The sequence below is a fragment of the Cryptomeria japonica genome, unplaced genomic scaffold (assembly GCF_030272615.1).
Source record: "Cryptomeria japonica unplaced genomic scaffold, Sugi_1.0 HiC_scaffold_210, whole genome shotgun sequence".
NCBI classification, from domain to species: domain Eukaryota; kingdom Viridiplantae; phylum Streptophyta; class Pinopsida; order Cupressales; family Cupressaceae; genus Cryptomeria; species Cryptomeria japonica.
In genome coordinates, this window is record NW_026729032.1 from 3957 (window position 1) to 17500 (window position 13544).

The 13544-nt window shown below is 59.3% G+C and overlaps 1 non-coding gene across 1 annotated transcript; it reads right to left on the reverse strand.

Annotated features, from left to right (window-relative positions):
- Window positions 1–1399: 1399 nt before the first annotated feature.
- Window positions 1400–1518, reverse strand: LOC131868598 (5S ribosomal RNA). The gene has a single exon (XR_009367045.1). It is a non-coding gene; the product is annotated as a 5S ribosomal RNA (ribosomal RNA).
- Window positions 1519–13544: the final 12026 nt, after the last annotated feature.

The window sequence follows — 13544 nt, forward strand, 5'->3', positions numbered from 1 at the left end:
CTGGGTTGGGCACCATTGAGCGCTCCGAAGTGTGCTCCAAGGTGCGCACCATGGCCCTCCAAGGTGCGCAGCATGGCGTGCACGAAGTCGGAGCCCGGTTTGCCCCGGGTGCGCACCTCGCGTGCACCTTCGCCAGGGTGGGCACCTCGGTGCGCACACCTTCTCAATGTTTTCTTGCCTTTTCTGGAAATTGGTGAAGGCAGCGCATCAAAGGTGCGCACCTCGGTGTGCTCCGAGGTGCGAACCCGAGAGCGCTCCGAGGTGCCCACGAAGTCGAAAGTCGGGTTAATTGCATTGTTTTCCCCGGGTGCGCTCCGAGGTGCGCAACATCGGTGCGCACCAAGGAGGGCTCCGAAGTGTGCTCCAAGGTGCGCACGATTCGGAGCTCGGTTTGCCCGGGGTGCGCACACCTTGGCTGGGTTGCGCACCCTTTGTGCGCTCCAAGGTGCGCACGAAGTCGGAGCTCGGTTTGCCCCGGGTGCGCACCTTCGCCAGGGTGCGCACCTTGATGCGCACGCCTTGGCTGGGCTGCGCACCTTGGTGGGCGCCATGGTGCGCACCTTTCGTGCGCTCCAAGGTGCGCACGAAGTCGGAGCTCGGTTTGCCCCGGGTGCGCACCTTGGTGGGCGCCATGGTGCACTCCGAGGTGCCCAAGATTGGTGCGCACCAAGGAGCGCTCCGAAGTGCGCTCCAAGGTGCGCAGGTGCGCGCGAAGTCGAAAGTTGGGTTAATTGTCCGGTTTGCCTCGGGTGCGCACCTTGCGTGCACCTTCGCCAGGGTGGGCGCCTTGGTGCGCACACCTTGGCTGGGCTGCGCACCCGGGCGCGCACACCTTGGCACCCGCGTTTCCTTCATTTTAAATTTTTTTTTTTTACAATCTCTCAAGTGGGAAATTCTATAATCTCAACTTTTTTTGCCTTTTCAGGAAACTTTTGAATGGAGCGCATCATTGGTGCGCTCCGAAGTGTGCTCCAAGGTGCGCACCTCTGGTGTGCTCCAAAGCTCTCTCCAGCTGCGTGCACCTGCCCCGGCCGCGCACCCGGCCCCGCCCAGCTTCGCTCACCTGTCCCGGGCGTCTGGTGCGGAACCTTAGAGTAAGAAACATCACCGTGCACCTTGGCCAACGTGCGCGACTCGACCGAGCGCGCACTGGCCGAGGTGCACACCGATTTCACCTGGGTGCGCGCGCAGCACCTCGGGCGCACCGGGGTGCGCGCACAACGCCCGGGTTGCACCGTGGCCTGTGTGCTCGGGGCGCCTCGGGTGCGCGCTCGGTGTCGCCCCCCGCGCGCGCGGTAGTGCGGGCAGCGCACCCCGGCCCGGCCCGGCCCCGACGAGAACGCAAACGGGCAAAAGGTTTATTCAAATAGCATTGCGACGCCCGGCGAAAAACTAAGAAAGGGTGCAACACCGGGACTTCCCGGGAGGTCACCCATCCCAGTACTACTCCGGCCCAAGCGCGCTTAACTGCGGAGTTCTGATGGGATCCGGTGCACTAACGCTGGTATGATCGCACCCGTTATGAGCTTGTCGCAGTGTGTACTTAGCAAACCGCGACCCACGTGCGAATCCACCCCGGCCACCCACCCCCGTCGAGGTGCACACCCTCCCTCGCGAAGTGCGCCCCGTTCGCCAAGTGTGAGCCCTGCCCGGGTGCGCGCACCTTGCTAGGGCGTCGGGTGTGCACCCGGCCCGGCCTACGTGCGTGCACCTGGACGGGGCGTCGTGTGCGTGCAGTGTCCCGTCTGCAACGCGGTGCCCACACACCACCTCGGGCGCAACGACCTGCGCTCACATGTGGGCCGAGTGCACCTTGGTGCATGTTCGGGGCGCCTCGGGTGCACGCTCGATCTTGCCCCGGTGCACCAAGGCGCTCGGTTTGCCCCGGGTGCGCACTTGGTGCAAGGTGGGCACCCAAAATAGGGATCAAGCACCAAAACACAAGTTTCGGGATGCAAAATGGGACCCAAGGACCACAAATGCGTTCCAAGACCCATGATGGGTCCACGAGAACAAAAATGTGTTCCGAGACTTAATAAACAAATATTGGGTTTTAGGAGAAGAAACATGCTCTGATGCCCAAAACGAGAATCGACCCCGAAAAGGCCACAGGCCAAAAGTGGGATGCGAGACAAAAAAAAATGGGACCCGAGGACCAAAATTGGGTTCCCAGGTCGAAGACAGGGCAACCGGACAAGAAACGACCTCTAAGGCTCGAAATGAGTCCCGACGACTAAAACTTGACAAGAAGCACCCATCAGGCACCCAACTCGACACCCATGGGATGCCGACCCACCCGGGCTTCCACCTAGCACACCTTGGCACCCACCCACCCTCGCACCCAACCTCGCACCCAACTTAGCACCTTTGAACCCACATTGGCACTCACCCTGACCCTGGCACCTTGGAACCCACATTGGCACTCACCTTGACCCTGGCACCCACCTTTGCACTCACCTTGGGACCCACCCTGGCTCCCACCTCGGCACCCACCCAGACACCCACCTTGGTTCCTTGGCACCCACCTTGGATCCTTGGCACCCACCCCGACACCCACCTTGGCACGCAACTTGGCTACTTGCCACCCACCTTGGCTCCTTGACGCCCACCCCGACAACCACCCCGTGACCTACCCTGGCTAGGGTTGGTGCACACCCACCCTGGTGCCCACCTTGGCACCCACCCCATGACCCACCTTGGCACGCACCTTAGTACCCACCCTGTTACCCACCCTAGGACCCACCCCGTGACCCACCTTGGCCAGGGTGGGTGCACCCACCCTGGTGCCCACCTTGGCACCCACCCATCCTAGCACCCAGCCTGTGACCGGGCTTGGAACCCAACCTTGCACCCGTCTTGGCCAGTGTGGGTGCGCACCCATCCTGGCACCCACGTTGTGACACACCCTTTAACCCACGCACCCTAGCAGCCACGTTGGCACCCACCTTGGAACACAACCTAGCAACTTGGCACCCACCCCGTGACCCACCTTGGCATCCACCATAGCAGTCGCCCACTTGGCACCCACCTTGGAACCCAAGTTGGCACCCACCTCGGCACCCACCTTGACACTTGTGGACCCACCTTGCCACTCACCCTAGCATCGACCCATCCTAGCACCCACCCTGGCACCTTTGCACCCTAGCACTCACCCATCCTAGCACCTAACCTGTGACCCACCTTGACACTCACCCTCGCACCCACCTTGGAACCCAACCTAGCACCCACCCACCCTGACACCAACCCTAGCACCTACCCACCCTTGCACCCACCCTGTGACCCATCTTGGCACCCACCCATCCTACCACTCAACCTATCACCCACCTTCTCACCCACCTTGGCATCCACCTTAGCACCCACCCACACTGGCACCTTGGCACCCACCTCGGGCAAGGTGGGTGCACACCCACCCTGACACCCAATTTAGAACCAACCGAGCATGTTACCCACCTTGGCACCCACATTGCAGCCCACCCTAGTACCCACCCTATGACCCACATTGGCATCCACACCCTAGCACCCAGGCACCTCGACACCCGCCTTGACACGCACCCTAGCACTAAACCTGTGACCCACCTTGGAACTCACCCTAGAACCCACCCACCCTGTGAACCACCTTGGCATCCACCTTAGCACCCACCCACCTTGGCACCCACTCTAGCACTCACCCATCCTAACACCCAACTTGTTACCCACCTTGGCACCCGCCCTCGCGTCCACCTTGAAACCCACCCTAGCACCCACCCACGCAGGAGCCCACCTTGGCACCCAACCTAACACCCACGCATCCTGGCACCCAACTTGTGACCCACCTTGGAACCCACCCTAGTACCCACCTTTGAACCCACTATATCACCAACCCACCTTGGCACCCACCCTATGACCCTCTTTGGAATCCACCCTAGCACGCACCCACCCTGGCACCCACCATGGAGCGCACCCTAGCACCCACCCACCTCGGCACGCACCTCAACACCCACCTTGGTGTGCGCACTGCGCCAACCTCTCAAAGACCCTATGTGGTGCGCTCCAAAGTGTACACCTTTGGTGCGCTCCAAGGTGCGCACCTTTGGTGCACACCGAGGTGCACACCAAAGTGTGCACCGAGGTGAGCACCAAAGTGCACTCCAAGGTGCACACCAAGGCGTGCACCTTTGGTGCGGTCAATGCAAACGAATTCGGAAGTTGGGGTCGATGTCCTAATCGCTGCTGCAGACTACACGTATGAGAATCGGACAAATAGCTTTATATAGGGGAGGTGTTGCGTTTGATGGGTCGACTCCCCTGGTTGTGTGCACTGCACCAACTTCAAAGACCCTGTCTTGTTTAAGAAGTCAAAAGTTGGGGTGGATGTCCTAATCATTGCTGCAGTCTACGCATGTATGAGAATCAGACAAATAGCTTATATAGGGGAGGTGTTGCATTCGGTGGGTTGACTCCCCTGGTTGTGCGCACTGCGCCAACCTCAAAGACCCCGCATAGCAGAAGAAGTCGGAAGTCGGATTTTGGTGAGCACCAAGGCGTGCACCTTTGGTGCGGTCAACGCAGACGAATTCAGAAGTTGGGGTGGATGTCCTAATCGTTGTTGCAGGCTACACATGTATGAGAATCAGACAAATAGCTTATATAGGGGAGGTGTTGGGTTTGATGGGTCAACTCCCTTGGTTGTGCGCATTACGCCAACCTCAAAGACCTTGTTTTCGTTAAGAAGTCAAAAGTTGGGGTCAATGTCCTAATGGCTCCTGTAGGCTACACATGTATGAGAATCGGACAAATAGCTTATATAGGGGAGGTGTTGGGTTTGATGGGTCGACTCCCCTGGTTGTGCGCATTACGTCAACCTCAAAGACCTTGTTTTCGTTAAGAAGTCAAAAGTTGGGGTCGATGTCCTAATTGCTCCTGTAGACTACACATGTATGAGAATCAGACAAATAGCTTATATAGGGGAGGTGTTGGGTTTGATGGGTTGACTCCCCTAGTTGTTCGCATTACACCAACCTCAAAGACCTTGTTTTCGTTTAGAAGCCGAAAGTTGGGGTCGATGTCCTAATTGCTCCTGCAGGCTACGCATGTATGAGAATCAGACAAATAGCTTATATAGGGGAGGTGTTGGGTTTGATGGGTCGACTCCCCTGGTTGTGCGCATTGCGCCAACCTCAAAGACCCTGCATTGCGGATGAAGTCGAAAGTCAGAGTTTGGTGTGCTACAAGGTGTGGTCGAAGGTGCTCACCTAGGTGTGCACCTTTGGAGCGCAGGAAAAGTGCCCTCCAAAAGTGCGCACCTTTGGAGTGCACAAAAGTGCCCTCCAAAAGTGCGCACCTTTGGAGCGCACAAAAGTGCCCTCCAAAAAGTGCCCTCCAAAAGTGCGCACCTTTGGAGCGCACAAAAGTGCCCTCCAAAAAGTGCCCTCCAAAAGTGCGCACCTTTGGAGTGCAGAAAAGTGCCCTCCAAAAAGTGCCCTCCAAAAGTGTGCACCTTTGGAGTGCACAAAAGTGCCCTCCAAAAGTGCGCACCTTTGGAGCGCAGAAAAGTGCCCTCCAAAAAGTGCCCTCCAAAAGTGCGCACCTTTGGAGCGCAGAAAAGTGCCCTCCAAAAAGTGCCCTCCAAAAGTGCGCACCTTTGGAGCGCAGAAAAGTGCCCTCCAAAAAGTGCCCTCCAAAAGTGCGCACCTTTGGAGCGCACAAAAGTGCCCTCCAAAAAGTGCCCTCCAAAAGTGCGCACCTTTGGAGCGCACAAAAGTGCCCTCCAAAAAGTGCCCTCCAAAAGTGCGCACCTTTGGAGCGCACAAAAGTGCCCTCCAAAAGTGCGCACCTTTGGAGCGCACAAAAGTGCCCTCCAAAAGTGCGCACTTTTGGTGCGCACCAAGGCGCTGGTTCGGTCGTTGCAGGCGAGTTCGGAAGTTGGGGTCGATGTCCTGAGCGGAGGTGCAAACTACACAGGTGTCGGAATCGGACAAATAGCTTATATAGGGGAGGTGTATGCTTCGATGGGTCGACTCCCCAGGTTGAGCGCACCGCGCCAACCTCAAAGACCCTACGGTATGGATGAAGTCGGAAGTTGGGTCCGATGACCGATTCGATTAGTAGGTATGCTCATGAGGTCGGAATTTGGGTCCGATGACCTGCCATGTGCAGGAAGGCGAATGTTGGCACTGTGCGTTGCAAGGTGCACACCAAGGTGCTGGTGCGGTCTTTTTAGTCGAGTTCGGAAGTTGGGGTCGATGTCCTGATCGGAGGTGCAAGCTACACAGGTGTGGGAATCGGACAAATAGCTTATATAGGGGAGGTGTATGCTTCGTTGGGTCGACTCCCCGGGTTGAGCGCACCGCGCCAACCTCAAAGACCCTACGGTATGGATGAAGTCGGAAGTTGGGTCCGATGACCGATTCGATATGTAGGCATACTCGCGAGGTCGGAATTTGGGTCCGATGACCTGCCATGTGCAGGAAGGCGAATGTTGGCACTGTGCGTTGCAAGGTGCGCACCAAGGCGCTGGTTCGGTCGTTGCAGGCGAGTTCGGAAGTTGGGGTCGATGTCCTGATCGGAGGTGCAAACTACACAGGTGTGGGAATCGGACAAATAGCTTATATAGGGGAGGTGTATGCTTCGTTGGGTCGACTCCCCGGGTTGAGCGCACCGCGCCAACCTCAAAGACCCTACGGTATGGATGAAGTCGGAAGTTGTGTCCGATGACCGATTCGATATGTAGGCATACTCGCGAGGTCGGAATTTGGGTCCGATGACCTGCCATGTGCAGGAAGGCGAATGTTGGGACTGTGCGTCGCAAGGTGCGCACCAAGGCGCTGGTGCCGTCGTTGCAGTCGAGTTCGGAAGTTGGGGTCGATGTCCTGGTCAGAGGTGCAAACTACACAGGTGTGGGAATCGGACAAATAGCTTATATAGGGGAGGTGTATGCTTCGATGGGTCGACTCCCCGGGTTGAGCGCACCGCGCCAACCTCAAAGACCCTACAGTATGGATGAAGTCGGAAGTTGGGTCCGATGACCGATTCGATACGTAGGCATATTGGCGAGGTCTGAATTTGTGTCCGATGACCTGCCATGCGCAGGAAGGCGGAATTTGGGTCCGATGACCGAGTTGATGGCGTGCCATGCGCAGAAAGGCGGAATTTGGGTCCGATGACCGAGTTGATGTTGATGGCCCGCCATGCACAGGAAGGCGGAATTTGGGTCCGATGACCGATTTGAAGGCGTGCCATGCGCAGAAAGGCGGAGTTTGGGTCCGATGACCGAGTTGATATTGATGGCCCGCCATGCGCAGGAAGGCGGAATTTGGGTCCGATGACCTGACATACGCATGGAGTCCGACTCGGGGGCCGATGTTCGATTCGATGACTTGCATTGTGGGTAAAGTCGGAAGTTGTGGTCTTTGACCCGATTCGATGACCAGACTTCGGCTGCTTGAGAATCGGACAAATAACTTATATAGGGGAGGTAGTGTTCTCGAGCATCCTCCCCCCGTGCCCGTTTATGTCGATTGATGCTGGTGCTCGACTGGTTGGAGCGCTCGGATGCAAAAATCTTGCACCAGGATTTATCGATTGTGATGGACACGGCAAGTCTCCTGATTGCTATGCAGGAGCTCATCGTGAATCTCTATGCGGCCTTGGTATGGACTCGACCTGCGGAATGGTTCGGCAATGGTAGTCGCTCCAACACGTCCTTGCAATGGCCACAGAGGTGATTCGACTAGAGCTCCAGTCTAGCTTTTGGGTTGCTTGGCGGACTGGTATAGCCGCGATCGAGTTCCGGCCATGAACGTTTTAGATAGCTCTTGGGCTTTCTGGGACGGAAGTCGGAAGTTTGGGCTGTTGTCCGATTTGATGACCATTCTTCGGATGTGTGAGAATCGGACAAATAACTTATATAGGGGACTGTGTTGTCTCACGCAGCCCCCTCCGTGCCCCTCTATCTCGACCGATGTTGGTGCTTGAAAGGGTTGGGATCGCTCGGATTTATAAACGTGCACCACCATTTGTCGAGTGTGAGGGACGCGGCAGGTCTCCTAAATGCTATACGGGCGCTCTCTGAGAATCTCTATCCGGCCTCGACACAGACTAGTCTTGCTGAATGGTTTGGCACTGGTAGTCGATCCAACACGTCGTTGTTGTGGCCGCCTAGGCGATTCGATTCGAGCCCCCGTCTAGCTTTTGGGTTGCTTGGCGGATTTTGCCCTATCCGCAAGTGAGCTCGGTCCCTAAACGTTCGAGAAACCCGATTGCTATGCGCCGACTCTCTTTCTTGCGAGCCTCCATCTAGCTTTTGGGTCTCTACGGAACGGAAGTCGGAATCTGGGACCGTTGTTTGATTCGACGAGGCAGACTACGGTTGTGCGAGAATCGGACAAATAACTTATATAGGGGAGGTGTTGACTGGAGCATTCTCCCCCGTGCCCCTCTAACTCGACCAATGCTGGCGCTCGAACGGTGGTAGCGCTCGGATTTTCGTTGAGCGCCAGCATTGGTCGATTTAGAGGGGCATGCGAGATTCCCGAATGCTATGCGAGGGCTCTAACGGAAATGTCTATTGGTTTCGGTATGGATGCAATTGCGAGTGGTTCGGCAAAGGTAGTCGTTCCGATGCGTCCATGTCGTGGCCAAATCGATAATTCGATTTGAGCCCTCGTATAGCATTTGGGTCTCTCGATGTGATTCCGCATTCCAGTCCCTTTGGGCACTGCTTGAGCCGCATCCCAGGGGGTTCCCTTCCCAATAATCTGCCTCGCAACCCGATTGCTATGCGGTGAGGCTCCTCGGCCGCCTCGGAACTATCTGTGTATCAGACGCATCGCGGGATAAGGGGTTGGCAACGGTAGTCGCCCCAAGCGCGTCCGATGCTTGGACCATTCCGAGGCGGCCCTGAAGCCTCTTCCGTCTAGCCGTTGGGTCCTTCTCGCCGCATCCCTTGCCTCGCACCCCGATTGCTATGCGGTGAGGCTCCTCGGCCGCCTTGGAACTATCTGTGTATCAGACGCATCGCGGGATAAGGGGTTGTCACTGGTAGTCGCCCCAAGCGCGTCCGATGCTTGGACCATTCCGAGGCGGCCCTGAAGCCTCTTCCGTCTAGCCGTTGGGTCCTTCTCGCCGCATCCCTCGACTCGCACCCCGATTGCTATGCGGTGAGGCTCCTCGGCCGCCTTGGAACTATCTGTGTATCGGACGCGTCGCGGGATAAGGGGTTGTCACTGGTAGTCGCCCCAAGCGCGTCCGATGCTTGGACCATTCCGAGGCGGCCCTGAAGCCTCTTCCGTCTAGCCGTTGGGTCCTTCTCGCCGCATCCCTCGCCTCGCACCCCGATTGCTATGCGGTGAGGCTCCTCGGCCGCCTTGGAACTATCTGTGTATCGGACGCGTCGCGGGATAAGGGGTTGTCACTGGTAGTCGCCCCAAGCGCGTGCGATGCATGGACCATTCCCAGGCGGCCCTGAAGCCTCTTCCGTCTAGCCGTTGGGTCCTTCTCGCCGCATCCCTCGCCTCGCACCCCGATTGCTATGCGGTGAGGCTCCTCGGCCGCCTTGGAACTATCTGTGTATCGGACGCGTCGCGGGATAAGGGGTTGTCACTGGTAGTCGCCCCAAGCGCGTCCGATGCTTGGACCATTCCGAGGCGGCCCTGAAGCCTCTTCCGTCTAGCCGTTGGGTCCTTCTCGCCGCATCCCTCGCCTCGCACCCCGATTGCTATGCGGTGAGGCTCCTCGGCCGCCTTGGAACTATCTGTGTATCGGACGCGTCGCGGGATAAGGGGTTGTCACTGGTAGTCGCCCCAAGCGCGTCCGATGCTTGGACCATTCCGAGGCGGCCCTGAAGCCTCTTCCGTCTAGCCGTTGGGTCCTTCTCGCCGCATCCCTCGCCTCGCACCCCGATTGCTATGCGGTGAGGCTCCTCGGCCGCCTTGGAACTATCTGTGTATCGGACGCGTCGCGGGATAAGGGGTTGTCACTGGTAGTCGCCCCAAGCGCGTCCGATGCTTGGACCATTCCGAGGCGGCCCTGAAGCCTCTTCCGTCTAGCCGTTGGGTCCTTCTCGCCGCATCCCTCGCCTCGCACCCCGATTGCTATGCGGTGAGGCTCCTCGGCCGCCTTGGAACTATCTGTGTATCGGACGCATCGCGGGATAAGGGGTTGTCACTGGTAGTCGCCCCAAGCGCGTCCGATGCTTGGACCATTCCGAGGCGGCCCTGAAGCCTCTTCCGTCTAGCCGTTGGGTCCTTCTCGCCGCATCCCTCGCCTCGCACCCCGATTGCTATGCGGTGAGGCTCCTCGGCCGCCTTGGAACTATCTGTGTATCGGACGCGTCGCGGGATAAGGGGTTGTCACTGGTAGTCGCCCCAAGCGCGTCCGATGCTTGGACCATTCCGAGGCGGCCCTGAAGCCTCTTCCGTCTAGCCGTTGGGTCCTTCTCGCCGCATCCCTCGCCTCGCACCCCGATTGCTATGCGGTGAGGCTCCTCGGCCGCCTTGGAACTATCTGTGTATCGGACGCGTCGCGGGATAAGGGGTTGTCACTGGTAGTCGCCCCAAGCGCGTCCGATGCTTGGACCATTCCGAGGCGGACCTGAAGCCTCTTCCGTCTAGCCGTTGGGTCCTTCTCGCCGCATCCCTCGCCTCGCACCCCGATTGCTATGCGGTGAGGCTCCTCGGCCGCCTTGGAACTATCTGTGTATCGGACGCGTCGCGGGATAAGCCAAGCGCGTCCGATGCTTGGACCATTCCGAGGGGCCGCCCTGAAGCCTCTTCCGTCTAGCCGTTGGGTCCTTCTCAGCCGCATCCCTCGCCTCGCACCCCCGATTGCTATGCGGTGAGGCTCCTCGGCCGCCTTGGAACTATTCTGTGTATCGGACGCGTCGCGGGATAAAGGGGTTGTCACTGGTAGTCGCCCCAAGCGCGTCCGATGCTTGGACCATTCCGAGGCGGCCCTGAAGCTCTCTCCGTCTAGCCGTTGGGTCCTTCTCGACCGCATCCCTCGCCTCGCACCCCGATTGCTATGCGGTGAGGCTCCTCGGCCGCCTTGGAACTATCTGTGTATCGGACGCATCGCGGGATAAGGGGTTGTCACTGGTAGTCGCTACCCAAGCGCGTCCGATGCTTGGACCATTCCGAGGGCGGCCCTGAAGCCTCTTCCGTCTAGCCGTTGGGTCCTTCTCGCCGCATCCGTCGCCTCGCACCCCCGATTGCTATGCGGTGAGGCTCCTCGGCCCGCCTTGGAACTATCTGTGTATCGGGACAGCGTCGCGGGATAAGGGGTTGTCACTTGTAGTCGCCCCAAGCGCGTCCGATGCTTGACCATTCCGAGGCGGACCTGAAGCCTCTTCCGTCTAGCCGTTGGGTCCTTCTCGCCGCATCCCTCGCCTCGCACCCCCGATTGCTATGCGGTGAGGCTCCTCGGCCGCCTTGGGAACTATCTGTGTATCGGACGCGTCGCGGGATAAGGGGTTGTCACTGGTAGTCGCCCCAAGCGCGTCCGATTGCTTGGACCATTCCGAGGCGGCCCTGAAGCCTCTTCCGTTCTAGCCGTTGGGTCCTTCTCGCCGCATCCCTCGCCTCGCACCCCGATTGCTATGCGGTGAGGCTCCTCGGCCGCCTTGGAACTATCTGTGTATCGGACGCGTCGCGGGATAAGGGTTGTCACTGGGTAGTCGCGCCCAAGCGCGTCCCGAGTGCTTGGACCATTCCGAGGCGGACCTGAAGCCTCTTCTCCCTCTAGCCGTGGGGCTTTCTCGCCGCATCCCTCGCCTCGCACCCAGATTGCTATTCGGTGAGGCTCCTCGGCCGCCTTGGAACTATCTGTGCTATCGGACGCATCGCGGGATAAGGGGTTGGCAGTGGTAGTCGCCCCAAGCGCGTCCGATGCTTGGACCATTCCGAGGCGGCCCTGCAGCCTCTTCCCGTCTAGCCGTTGGGGCCATCTCGCTGCATCCCCCACCTCGCACCACGATTGCTATGCGGTGAGGCTCCTTGGCCGCCTCGGAACTATCTGTGTATCGGACGCATCGCGGGATAAGGGGGTTGTCACTGGTAGTCGCCCCCAAGCGCGTCCGATGCTTGGACTATTCCGAGGCGGCCCTGCAGCCTCTTCCGTCTAGCCGTTGGGGCCATCTCGCCGCATCCCCCAGCTCCTCGGCCCGCCTCGGAACTATCTGTGTATCGGACGCATCGCGGGATAAGGGGTTGGCAGTGGTAGTCGCCCAAGCGCGTTCGATGCTTGGACTATTCCGAGGCGGCCCCGCAGCCTCTTCCGTCTACCCTTTGGGGCCATCTCGCCGCATCCCCTCGCCTCGCACCCCGATTGCTATGCGGTGAGGCTCCTCGGCCGCCTGGGAACTATCTTCGTATCGGATGCATCGCGGGATAAGGGGTTGTCACTGGTAGTCGCCCCAAAGCGCCGTCCGATGCTTGGACTATTCCGAGGCGGCCCTGTGGCCTCTTCCGTCTAGCCGTTGGGGCCATCTCGCCGCATCCCTCACCTCGCACCCCCATTGCTATGCGGTGAGGCTCCTCGGCCCGCCTTGGAACTGTCTTCGTATCGGAAGCATCCGCGGGATAAGGGGTTTGTCACTGGTAGTCGCCCCAAGCGCGTCCGATGCTTGGACTATTCCGAGGCGGCCCTGCAGCCTCTTCCGTCTAGCCGTTGGGGCCATCTCGCCGCATCCCCCACCTCGCACCCGGATTGCTATGCGGTGAGGCTCCTCGGCCGCCCTTGGAACTATCTTCGTATCGGACGCATCGCGGGATAAGGGGTTGTCACTGGTAGTCGCCCCAAGCGCGTCCGATGCTTGGACTATTCCGACGCGGCCCTGTGGCCTCTTCCGTCTAGCCGTTGGGGCCATCTCGCCGCATCCCCCCACCTCGCAACCCCGATTGCTATGCGGTGAGGCTCCTCGGCCGCCTTGGAACCATCTTCGTATCGGACGCATCGCGGATGAGGGGTTGTCCACTGGTAGTCGCCCCAAGCGCGTCCGATGCTTGGACCATTCCGAGGCGGCCCTGAAGCCTCTTCCGTCTAGCCGTTGGGGCCTTCCCGCCCCATCCCTCGCCTCGCACCCCCCGATTGCTATGCGGTGAGGCTCCTCGGCCGCCTTGGAACCATCTGTGTATCGGACGCATCGCGGGATAAGGGGTTGGCACTGGTAGTCGCCCCAAGCGCGTCCGATGCTTGGAGCATTCCGAGGTGGCCCTGAAGCCTCTTCCGTCTAGCCGTTGGGGCCTTCCCGCCCCATCCCTCCGCCTCGCACCCCCGATTGATATGCGGTGAGGCCTCCTCGGCCGCCTTGGAACTATCTGTGTATCGGACGCATCGCGGGATAAGGGGTTGGCACTGGTAGTCGTCCCAATCGCGTCCGATGCTTGGACCATTCCGAGGCGGCCCTGCAGCCTCTTCCGTTAGCCGTCGGGGCCTTCCCGCCGCATCCCTCGCCTCGCATCCCGATTCCTATGCGGTGAGTCTTTCTCGGCCGCCGCAGGAACCTATAACCTGTTATTGCTACTGCATCCTTCGGCTGGTACCTCCTCTGCCGCCTTGGAACGTTCTCT